The sequence below is a fragment of the Pseudochaenichthys georgianus genome, unplaced genomic scaffold (genome assembly GCF_902827115.2).
Source record: "Pseudochaenichthys georgianus unplaced genomic scaffold, fPseGeo1.2 scaffold_424_arrow_ctg1, whole genome shotgun sequence".
Taxonomy (NCBI): domain Eukaryota; kingdom Metazoa; phylum Chordata; class Actinopteri; order Perciformes; family Channichthyidae; genus Pseudochaenichthys; species Pseudochaenichthys georgianus.
The window spans coordinates 181628-194276 of NW_027262989.1; positions in this window are offsets into that span (position 1 = coordinate 181628).

Below are 12649 nucleotides of genomic sequence, written 5' to 3' on the forward strand. Positions count from 1 at the left end.
ACTCAGCCATGTTTATGCAGCACTGCACGTGGAGATGTGGACGCGCAAGTCGCGCAGATTACGTACATATAAACCTACAAAATACTGATATAGTAAATAAAAAAATTATTATTTTTGTGTAGTTGTATATTGCAATAATAACGTATGGTTGTCACAAAATCCCACGGCACACCCGGACTTGCCTCACGGCACACCGTTTGGGAACCACTGTCCTACTGTATGCTCCTTAGAGCCAGCTGAGATGCCACGCTTACGGCTCCAGCCGGCACTGCGCATGCGCGTGACGGTGGTGCCTTCACAGCTCCAGCCGGCATTGCGCATGCGTGTGACGGTGGAGCCCTTACGGCCCCAGCCGGCACTGCGCATGCGCGTGACGGTGGTGCCCTTAAAGCCCCAGCCGGCACTGCGCATGCGCATGGCGGTGGTGCCTTCACAGACACGTCAATAATCCGCCTTTTGAGAGATGCCGTAACTGCTCTCAAAAGGGGAAGAATTGGCGGGCTGTTTATTGGTTTTATTGATTTTCTTTTAATTTTGTTGAGCTGCGCCCTCGGCCTGAAGCCTGGATGCGTCAGCGGCAAATGTTTTATGACAGAGGAATCAATCAACGTGTGACGTGTGTTTGTGCGGACTTGAGGATGGTGTTTAGGCATCTCTCGAGGCGGCGGGAACACATTCACGGAGGGGAGAAGGAGGGGCTGTCACGCCGCTTGCTTCTTCTTCCTCAACTGCTGGCCGAAATTCTGGGTTGGCTGAGCCTGAGCTGCAGCCGGAACCGGAGATTTTCTCGGCCAACTTGCCCTGGACTGGGGACTAGGGGTGGGCTGCGACCTCTGCTTGTCCCGTGCTTTAAACCGGGCAGAGTTCGCTTGGGTGAAGGACTGCTGCTGCGAAGGCAGCGGCTGGACCCTTCGAGGGAGGCAGAGGTGGAGTGCCTCGTCCTCCTTCTTCTTCATCTCACACCTCCTTTGCATGGAGGCGAGAGCGGAGCCGAAAATTCCCTCGGGAACGATGGGCATATCCAGCACATCTTCCCTTTCTCGGTCAGAGAGGTTGGTGAGATTGAGCCATCTCGCTCTTTCCTGCACCACCATGATCCGCATTACTTTGCCCGTGGCCTGGACGGCGCAGCGCTGGACACGGAGGCAAATGTCCGTGACCGCTGCCATCTCGTCCAGAGTGGCTGCTCCCGGGCTACCCGACAGGTCCTCGCAGAGCTCCGCTTGGTAGGCGGATAGCAGCGAGGACACGTTCAGGGCCCTGGCGGACAGCGCTGCAGCTTTATAGGACTTGTCATTGTGGACTGAAAGCGGTCCGCCTTTGCTGGCAGCGTGGGGTTCCTGCTCGGTGAGGGGCCCAGCTTTGGTAGAAGGTGGGCCGCCACCAGCGGTTCCATGGGCGGTATGCGGAGCAGGCCGAGCCTCTCCATTCCGTCGCAGTCCAGGGAGGAGGCACCCTGGATTGGGACCTTGTTGCTGAAGGGCCGGTCTCTCTCCACGAGAGCGACACTTCATCCAACCTTTCTGGAAAAACCGGGAGGAGTCCCTCGTAGCGGGACCTGGAGGTCTCCTTGGCCATCTCAGGCCACGTAACATTGAGTCTGACCGCAGCGCGTTTGCACACGGCCTGCAGGTCCATGCTCAGACCGGGCGAAACTGGTGTGCTGTCGCCTGGGAGAGCAGCCCTCGCTCCAGGCTTTGCAGCCTGGGCCGATGACATGAAGGTGTCCTCTTCTTGTTCATCTGACTCGGACAGGAGGAACGCTAGGGCGTCCTCCTCATCGTCCTCCTCATAATCAAACTCGAGGACATCCTCCGCGGGTGAGACCATGGTGAGGTCTAACCGGGAGCCCCAGCTTTGTAAAGCGCGGGAATTCGTTCCCGCGTGTCTTGTTGTCACCGGGTCCCGGCCTGCCAGGGCGCGAGATTCCGGTTCTGAGGCCATCGCTGATGATGAGCCCCAGACCGACACGGAGAGGGGTTTGCTCTCTGTGGCGGACGCCCCCGTGTCTTGACTGCCGGCCGGCCATGGACATGGGGGGGGTCCTGTTCCGACAGGCTAGCTTGTCTCGCTATCCGTCGGCGGAGGCTCTTGACTGTGAAGCGGACACAATGTCCACATGAGCCGGGGTTGTCGATAGCGCCTCGGGCGTGTTCCAGCCCGAGGCAGGACGAACAGACCTGGTGTGTGTCTGTGCCCGAGATCTTCAACCCGCAGCCGCAGAGTCAAGGAGAGGAGAGGGCCCGCTCTCGACAGGTGGGATGGGAAAAAAGGTATTACCACCGAGTCCTTAATCCGGAGAAAAAGGACGGTGTGGGTCTTTTATTCCCGGAGAATACTGACTGGTGTGGCAGTATGCTCCTTTTTTAATCCTTTTCCCCTCCGTTGGGAAGAGAAAATAAAAACTTCCTCGCTACCGTGGTGTCGGTAGAGAGGGAGCGAGCTAGCAACAGGTGTGCTGCTTGCTTGAAAAAATCGGACCTACCTTACTTTCTCGTAGAGAAGGGCGAGGTCGATTTTTAAGTACTAACGGCGTTAGTACTACCGTCTTCCTGCGGAGCAGAAGGAGTAGACGGCTAGCGCCCGTCGACCGAAAAGCTATTTTGGGTTCAGTCTGTGGACAGTGAAGCTTGCCCGGCTACTGTGGGATGTGCTCTGAAGCGAAAAGAGGTGTTTGAATGACGCATGCGTTGTGGCGCAAGCTACTTATAGGGGGTGATTTCCCCTGACGCTGACGTCAAGATCACCAGCCAATCAGGATTGGCGTAATGAGATTGATGCTTCTGTTTTCTCCGCAATGAGGCGCATCCCATCGTGAGACATCGAACGGAGTGTTATGAATGAGAACTATCCCTCACGTCACACTAGCTGTCACTCCAGGCAGTAGTCCCAAGGAGGTGGGGGCTATGGCAGCCCACTGTCATGCTCGGCTGGGAGCTGCAACAGCTTATCTCCCTCACACACACACACCTAACGCAGCATGTAATGCTCCTTGGAGAGGAGCATTACATGCTGCGTCTCTCTGAGCCCATTTCTCTCCCCCAAAGCACATTCCTCACATTACAACCACCCCCCACAGAGTATGGCCCCCCTTCAGATTTGTCAGAGGTTCCAGCCACATTATGGGCCAAGCACAAGAATCATGTAGGGTTTGTTAGTTCAGCCCCTCCACACAGAGTGACACTTAAAGCAAATGCCAGATTGCCAGCTATCAGACAGTACAATTTACCCCATAGAGCCATTTTGGGAATTGAAGGAGTCATCCAATCTCTGCTCGATCAGGGCGTATTAATCTACACGACCAGTCCGTGTAATACTCCAATTCTACCCATACCTAAGCACAATCGCCCTGATGAGTGGCGTTTTGTCCAAGATTTGCAAGCTATTAACGCTATTGTCATTCCGACAGCTCCTATAGTGCCTGACACTAATTCGATCCTTGCTTCTTTGCCCCCAGACTCTAAGTACTACACAGTGATTAACTTATGTTCAGCATTTTTCTCTGTTCCTCTGCACCCAGACAGCCAATATCTGTTTGCATTTACTTTTAAAGGTAAACAAATCACATACAGGCGCCTCCCACAGGGGTTTGTTGAATCGCCTACTGTGTACGCAGCAGCTGTTAAGAGAGATCTGGACACTTTGGTCCTTACAGGAGGTAGTACCTTGCTTCAGTACGCAGATGACCTGTTGTGTTGCTTCTCCCAACATGGACGCCTGTCGCATCGACTCTATTCTGCTCATGAAAAGACTTTCTGAATGCGGGCACAGAGCATCCCTGGCTAAGTTGCAGTACTGCCAGACTGAGGTCACGTATCTGGGTCACATTCTGAGGGATGGACACCGCCTCCTCTCGCCAGCAAGGATTTGCCTTTTGAACAAAGTGGCACCACCTCACACAAAGAAGGAAATGCTTTCTTTCCTGGGTATGGCAAATTATTGCAGACACCGGATTTTTGAGTATGCTGCGATGGACTCTGTCCTGCGTGCTGCCACTCTGCAGGCTATCCCTAACATTGTTCAATGGTCTGAGGACATGCATACTGCTTTTCAGGACTTAAACTGAGCCCTCACATCGGCTCCTGCCCTGGGTCTACCTGACTATCATCAGCCGTTTCACCTGCACCTGCATGAGAAGGGGGGCTTTGCAACGGGCATCTTGGTACAGAAGCATGGCTCTAATTTCCGGCATGTTGCATACTACTCATCTCGACTCTCCCCTGTGGTACTTGGTATGCCTTCATGCCTGCGTGCAGTAGCCGCAGTTGCAATTGTTATCAAACAATCCTCTCCTATTGTACTGGCCAGTGACTGTGTAGTACATGTCCCACATGCAGTTTTGCATATTCTGAACACCTCTGCTACTCAGAATATGACGGCAGCAAGGCGATCTGGTTATGAAGCGGTAATTCTTTCAAGCCCACACATCACTCTTAAACGCTCCCCCCCCCCCCTAAACCCAGCTACGCTGGTGCCAATTCCAGATGTTGAAATAACACATGACTGCGTCACAACGATTGACATGTCTTCTTCCCCCAGAACTGATATGTTGCAAACTCCTATCCCTAATTCAGATATGATTCTATACACAGACGGGTCTGCGAGCAGGCCGTCTGACACAGTACACTTAGCAGGCTATGCTGTTGTGAACGACTGGGAAGTCTTAAAAAGCCGGGCCTTGCCAAATGGCACGTCGGCTCAGGCTGCAGAGTTGTATGCTCTGCTTAGGGCGTGTATTTTGGCTAAAGGTAAAGTTGCAACCATTTTCACAGACTCCAGGTATGCATTTGGTGTGTGCCATGATTTTGGTGTCTTGTGGAAAATGCACGGTTTCTTAACATCGGCTGGTAAGCCTATTCAACATCATGCGTTAGTAGCTGAGCTATTAGACGCTATCCTGCTCCCTGCACAGCTATCTGTAGTAAAATGTGCTGCTCACACAAATTCTGATGATCCTATTTCGCGTGGAAATGTGCAGAAGCCATTTGTTTGCCTTCCTTTAATGATGTCGCGGACATGCAAGCCCGCGCTGATGTTAGGGAGAAAGATGTATGGCAAAGACGAGGTTGTACACTTGACGCTGAGTCCAGCTTGTGGCTCCACCCAGATGGACGGATGGTTTGTCTCCGTTCGTTCCATGTTGCACATGGAAAATAAAATGTAGGAAAAGGAGGGATGAATGGGATTATAAAGTCACAATGGTTTGCTCCAGGCATCACACTAGCTACACAGACCCTTGTAGATAGATGCATGATATGCCAGCATACAAGAAGAAGAAGTGGTCCAGTTCAGCATGAACACTTACCGCCCCCCTCGGGGCCCTTTGTAAATATGCAAATCGACTTTTCGCATATGCCACCATGCCAAGGATTCAAATATCTTTTGGTAATAGTGTGCCAGTTCTCCAAATGGGTAGAGGCCTACCCTACCAGAAAAGAAGATGCTAGAACAGTTGTAAAGTGTCTTCTCAAAGATGTTATCCCTAGATTTGGTGTTCCAGCAGGGATTAACAGTGACAGAGGTCCAGCATTCATTTCTAAGATAACCCAGAGTCTAGCTACAGTGTTAGGGTTCAAATGGCAATTGCATGTTCCCTATCACCCACAGAGCTCAGGCCAGGTTGAGAGAATGAACTTGACTATAAAGGAGAAACTCATTAAAACAATGTTGACCACAGGACTAAAATGGGTAGACGCGCTGCCGCTAGTTCTGTGCTCCATCCGAAGCTCACCAAATGCAACGACAGGGCTTAGCGCACACGAAGTATTGATGGGGAGGGTAATGTTCACAGGGTCTAGCCCCCCAGTAACACCCCACAAACTCACTCTTTTGTGGACAGATGATTACATGACTAACTATGTCAAATATCTAACTGACATGTTGAGAAAGTTTCACAGGCAGTTGGCTGACAGGCTCCCTCAGCCTAGAGAGGAGCCCACCCACCATTATCAGATTGGTAATGATGTACTAATCAAATCTCTTGAAAAAGATGCTTTGTCTCCCAGGTGGAAAGGTCCTTTCCAGGTGTTAATAGTGACCAGAACAGCCCTAAGAGTACAAGGGAGACCGGAGTGGATTCACGCCTCCAGATGTCGTCTCTCTCCTCTACCGGATGCTGGCGTGTGAAGGCAGTCATCATCATCATCATTCTGGGTTTACTATACCTGGCCAAGGACGCCCTGCTAGATGAAGCTGTAAAAATCCCAACGACAGGTGGCGAGGGCTCTCGCCCCTCTGAGGGAGAAAATAAGGTGCTCTTATCTAAGAGCACAGACGACTTGACCACTCAGGGCCCAGACCCTGAGGGCAAAACAACACCAACGGGCACATCAGTGCCTAGCGACAAGGACAGGTTGTATCCGATCACCACACAGACATTCAGTATGGTACGAGAGACACAAAGAGAGAGAAAAGGAGGGAAAATAAGGAGGATTGTCTCCCTCCCTGATCATGAATCAGAGACTATTTATTTTAACTGCCCAACTTCAATATGTGACTCATCCAACTGTATTATTGTGTTTCCAGATCCATGGGTCTCCATTGCGGTTTCTTCACCATGGGTACCCCCATTCAGCGATTGACAAATTGATTACAGTTGACACTCAGAATAAAGAACAGATGTTTTGATTTTTCCTTTTCAGGTTATACAATAAATGTCTGATTCTTCCTTTTCAGATTTTGAACAAATGTATTTGAATGAAATATATGTACTACTAAGTGCCTTACACTTGAATAAAGCGTAATGAAGTAAACGTAAAGTAATGTTAAAGATTGAGGACACTGCATCTTTACAGATTACAGATTGATCGATTCATCACTGTGAATGTATACCTTAACTGGGAATTTTAGCTGGATCTCTCATGATTCTGATTTTATACCTCAATTGGATTTCTTATAATCCTAAATTCTAATTGTGTTTTAATAAGTAATTGCCTTGAAGTAAATCTTTGAGATGTAAACTGATTTTGAATTTGTGTTTGATGAATGATAAAATATCTTATTTTTTTAAACATATATTTTGCTATTATATTTTTGTATTTCATGGGTGTTTATTATTGAGCTTTTGACAAATGATGCCAAACACTGAAGAGAGATGATTTTTTCTATTATGATTGACTGTGTTCAAATCATGGTGATTGAAATATTTTCAATCTTGTTTTACTTTTGATGTAATTGATGTATGTGAGCTCACACAACTCTGAAGATGCTTAATGATTTAAGTATTGACTGAAATATTCTTAGACTAATGTTAATTGGTTATCATAAATTGATAAAAAGAATGGAACTGTCAGAGAATATTTGAATCCGATCTCTTTGTGTCTGGAGGTTCTCAGCTTTTCTGAGAAACTGTTAAAATACAAAGATATGATTTTCGTTAAGTCGCATATGCTCCTGCCTGTAACTTGAGGAGGACATAGGTCAAGAGGTCCTCTGCCTTCCTGTGGGGGAGAAGTTTGGCATCATGTGAGTTTGTAACACAAACGGGTCTTTGTTCCAATGTCTGGTAATGATTAAGGTATGAAAGGCGGGTTGTTAGGTCCCTCCTTTTTAGATATACAGATCCATGTTTTCACTCTTTGTCTTCAGAGTTTGCTTGGTTGCCTCACATGAAAGTGTGATATACTTTGTGATGTCTCCGGAAGTATCATACTCTCAATAAATATCAGTGTTTGACTAAAGCCGCTCCAGCTTCCATCCTTTCATGAGCCTTGGCTCTGCATTACTGCACATAAGTTTCCATCACAGGTTTCATATACTGGGTAGGCTGAAAAAAAGAAAAATGATCACAGCAAAACACACCCAAGCAAATAGTTTCAATGCAAAAAGATGAAAAAGAAAAGTAAACAAAGTCTTATTACATCTGTTTGAATCAAATATTTACTAACAGATCATTTTGATCAATATAGGAACCTAATTGACATATGTACAACTTTATTTCATGTGTTACTGTAAAGACATGCATTGTGGTAAATGTATTATACACATATATAAGCTCATCACGTTGATGGGAACTCAGAAAAGGTTGGTCCTCTTGATTTTAAATCATGTTTAATTTCACATATTTTAGAAGTGTTAAAAAATAACTCATACCTCTATTTTCTTAGATCACAAAGTTTATATCTGGAACAAACAAAAAGAAAAATAAGTACACAAAACAAGGGGTATTCAGAGAGAAAACAAACAAAACAATTAAACACACACATTTAACAAAAATAAGAAACAATCAATTTGGTCATTTCTATGTTGAAGACAGTTCTGAAAACATTGTGCAAAGTTATATTATCAGAATCAGAATCAGAATACCTTTATTCGTCCCGCAGAGGGGAAATTTACATTTGTTCCAGCAGAAAAGAGCCAAAGGCAGCTTAATGTTTAACAAGAAGTATAGGAAATAATCGAATGAAAGACCCCCATGTGACTCCTTTAAGTCTGAATGGCTGTGACACACCACACAAACTTACGACCGTAGTAAGTTAGCTTAAAAAAGTACAGGAATTTAAACCACTCAGACAATGAATCAGGTTTTCCAACATTCTGGAGACAAGTCTATCAGATGAGCATTCCAGGTATATGACTCACCCAGAGGAGTAGTCAATAATTCCCTTTTTTCTTGTAAGCTAATAAAAATATGCACATCAAAATGCATCCAATCGGTCACACAATTAGAAATTAGTCTTACACGTTGAATAAGCTATTGTGATATTGATGCTCTTGGGTGGATAAACAAAAAAGTAGTTTGTATGTCTACTATAAATGTGTTTTTGTTTTTTTTGTATTATGTAACACACAAATAATAAAAGCCTCTGTATACTCCAAACTGTGCCAATACAAATAGAGGGGACCCATCTCACTATAAATATAGGCAGCTCAAAAGGCAACGTAGACATCTGCAAAACCTGCTAAACCAACCGCCACACCTTTTGCTCAGGTTAGAGGAAGTGTTCTACCAATCTACCCATTCCTACAGTAGGGGGTGTGGTGTTCTGCCCTCACAGGCACAACGGGAACTGACAGGGGACTTTTTGTGGGCTTGAGAATCAACCAGTTGACACATAAAAGCACTACTGTGTATATTTGATGACAAAACTCTTCACACAAAAACTGGTCCAGCCTAAAGTATTGAAGCCAAACTAGGAGCTCTGTGAGCATACTTATGCAGAGTTTTAATTTAAGGTACATTTTCACTGACTTAGTAAAGGTTAATCTTCACTAATTAATTGATTTTTGGAATGTTGAATCAACCCTGAATTATAGTTTTACATTCTTTATTTCTGTACTAAAAGTCATAAGGCGCGTTCACACGGCAGTACTTTTCCCACAAAGGTTCATGAGAACTTAGTTAATGAGAACTCTTTAGTTCTCATGAACATCGGAATAAATCCCTGGGGAAGGATTAGGCAAATGATTATGAAGCCGCTGACGTCACTCCTTCTTCTTCTGCTTTGGGTTTACTGGCAGGCCACACAAAAATTCACGCAGTGTTGGGTCCTAGATTTCCATAACAACTGCCACCCGAAGTACCCGGCCAGAAGTCCCCGGAGTTGGGGACTGGCTTCAGTAGAACCTGCTGGGAGTCCAAGCAGCTTCAACTGAAGCCTTCCGAGTAAATCGCTGACACCTCCTCATCGGCGTGGTTTGCATTCCGCCCAGCCAATCAGACATAGGAACCTTTTTCTCCCACGGAAGTACCTGGGCTGAAGTCGAATAGTCCATTTATCTTAGGAACCTTCCTAACGGAGTGAAATTACCCGGAAGTCCCTCAGTGGCAGCCATGATAACTGCCGTTCGAATTCTCTAGAATGATAGGAAAGGAGGTTTCAAACTTCCTTTATAACCTCCCTAACCGAAAGGAGAGGAGAAAATGCTGCCCCACAATGCCTTGCAGCCGCAGCATTTGCGTCACACAACAGTCGGCCGTTCACGGCAACAAACGATTATGACGGAGATATTATATCATGAAAGTTACGGTGCTTATTAAGCATTTTAAAATGTATGTGGTAAGTTGCCAAAGTGCTTTGTTTTGAACGTTCATCAGTATTATAATCAAAAAGAGAAATATGAACGTTAGTTTTTATTGAAATGATTAAATAAAGTCAACATTTCACTGAGCTGTGTGGGGTTTGTTCAACTTTTAAAAGATGTTTGAATGGTGATGTACACAGTGATAGGTGTTAAGGACTAACGTTTAATAAATACATTTGTATTGATTTTAAGATCTTGTCATAGTTCATACAATCATACGTATTGGGATCATTTGTATTAATGTGGACCGGAGGGAGAGGGTGACAACGAGGATAAGTTTCACTTTCCTTTTTTATTTCAATTCCAACTTTGGTCATGAAGAATATGTTTCTCTGTTCTCCAGGTTCATAAAGCAAAGCAACAGCATCAGAGCACGGTGCAGAGTCTCTAGATGAGTCCGTCGTTCTTATTAAACATCCATGTTGTAGTCCGCTGTATAGAAAACTGTAGTTTCCATAGTTTCCCTACAGCAGCAGACGCACAAAAATGACGTCTGCTGGCGCATCATAAACACGTTGGATAGTGAAAGTGCATTCGGATTCTCTAAAGTACCGCAGTCTCTTCTCCTTAGTCCTTTTGAATTCTCCTATCCACTATCCCTTAACCCCGTGACGTTTCACTCAGAAGTCAAGGAATAGAAGATAGGGTTAGAACTTAGGAGCTGATTTTTAACCGACCGCAACCCTGGGCTGAAGCAAGCCCCCAGGAAGTGCGCCGGACTCAGATGAAAATATTCGTGGTGGCCAAACGGCGGTACTACACTTCTGTTTGGTTGCCAGGCCCGGAAACACTTTTTCCCATTGAATTACATGAGGCGCATTCACACCGTAGTACTTTTCCCACAAAGGTTCAGGAGAACTTAGTTCATGAGAACTCTTTAGTTCTCATGAACTAAGTACAGATCACGTTCACACCGGAATAAGTCCCTGGAGGTGGATTAGGCAAATGAAGCCGCTGACGTCACTTCTTCTTCTTCTTCTTCTTCTTCTTCTTCTTCGGGTTTACTGGCAGGCCGCAAACCAACTTCACGGCGTATACTGCCAAGTCCCTGGCCGGAAGTCTTCAGTAGAAGCTGCTGGGACTGTGCTGTGTTTATATATATCTATGGTGACACCCGCCTCCCACGCTGTATCCAGTTCTTATTATACATCCATGTAGTTTCCCCACAGCAGCAGACGCACATTCATGACGTCCGTTGGCGCATCATAAACACGTCGGATAGTGAAAGTGCAGTCGGATTCTCTAAGTACTGCAGTCTCTTCTCCTAAATCCTTTTTGAATTCGCCTATCCACTATCCCTTAACCCTGTGAGCTGATTTTTGGATTATCCGACCGCAACCCTGCTCTCTAGCAGGGACGGAAAAGTGGGTAAAAAAAGTTCTGAAAAATCACCGACTGTGTGAACGTTACGTGAACATTAATAGAATATCACCAGCAGGGCCGGCCCTCGGCATAGGCAGTATAGGTGAATGCTAAGGGCGCATCAACCCATAGGGGGCACCAAAAATTGAAAAGAAAAAGAAGTTTTTATTTCATAACAACACAATTTCCCGATTTTGGATCAACAAAGTACATCTTATTATCTTATACTAACAGAACTACGCCTATATTACGTACAGCGCCCATACACTATGGCACACACACCCCCCAAAATCAAGTTGAACTGCCCCAGTCCCAGTAAAAACCAAAGGTTTATGTGAAATTGTTCTTTTTTTGAAATAATGGTTTTAGTGTGCAATTATAGGTTTTAATTTTGTATTTGTATTCATTTAAAATAAATCAAACTCCCAAAAAACGTACACAGCTTCTGTGTGCTTTTATTAACATTGAAATTTACTGTGTAAGCGGCCGCGGGGGGGAGAGCTTTAGAGAGCTCTCTCCTGAAAGACTGAGAGGCTCTGATAACCTCAGCTCAGTGAGGTAAAGGCACACCTTTATATGATCATTATAGTTATAAAAAAATGAGAGAATAGGTGAAAAACAGGTATAAAATACTGACAGTACAAAAAAGTTGTTATTAATAAACAAGAATACAGTTTGAAAGGGGAGTGAATTGTAAAATATCCATAAAGGAAAAGAAAATCTGCTTACAGTTCTGTTTCATATGGGTGTTGAGAAATGTATCCATAGATCTCCTAATGTTGCTCTCAAAGTGCACCAGATTGATGCTTTTAACTTCAATATAAAAAAAAGTCTTCCTGGGGGTGCATGCCCCCGGACCCCCCTAGGAGGTGAGCCCCCCCCCCACTTAAATCATGTTCAAATACAGATACAGTTGCACACATCTTGTGTCAATATCTTTGTTTTTGTGGTCATCCCACAACCATGCACGTGCGAATCATAGTGAGTGTCTGCATTTTGGGGGGGGGGGCGCCAGCTAAAATCTTGCCTAGGGCGGCAAATTGGTCAGGGCCGGCCCTGATCACCAGAGCAATTCAGAGCAATCTGACTATTAGGTCTATAACATTAGCATTAAGAAAGCTTACTTAAATATCTGCCACGACATAAGTAACCGGATCAGAGTAACATTAAGTACAGTCCGCGGCATATCACATCATAATGTATCATATATTTCCTTATCTGAGTCAGCTGAGCCGTATATGGCCGTGCAACACTCACAGTGTCA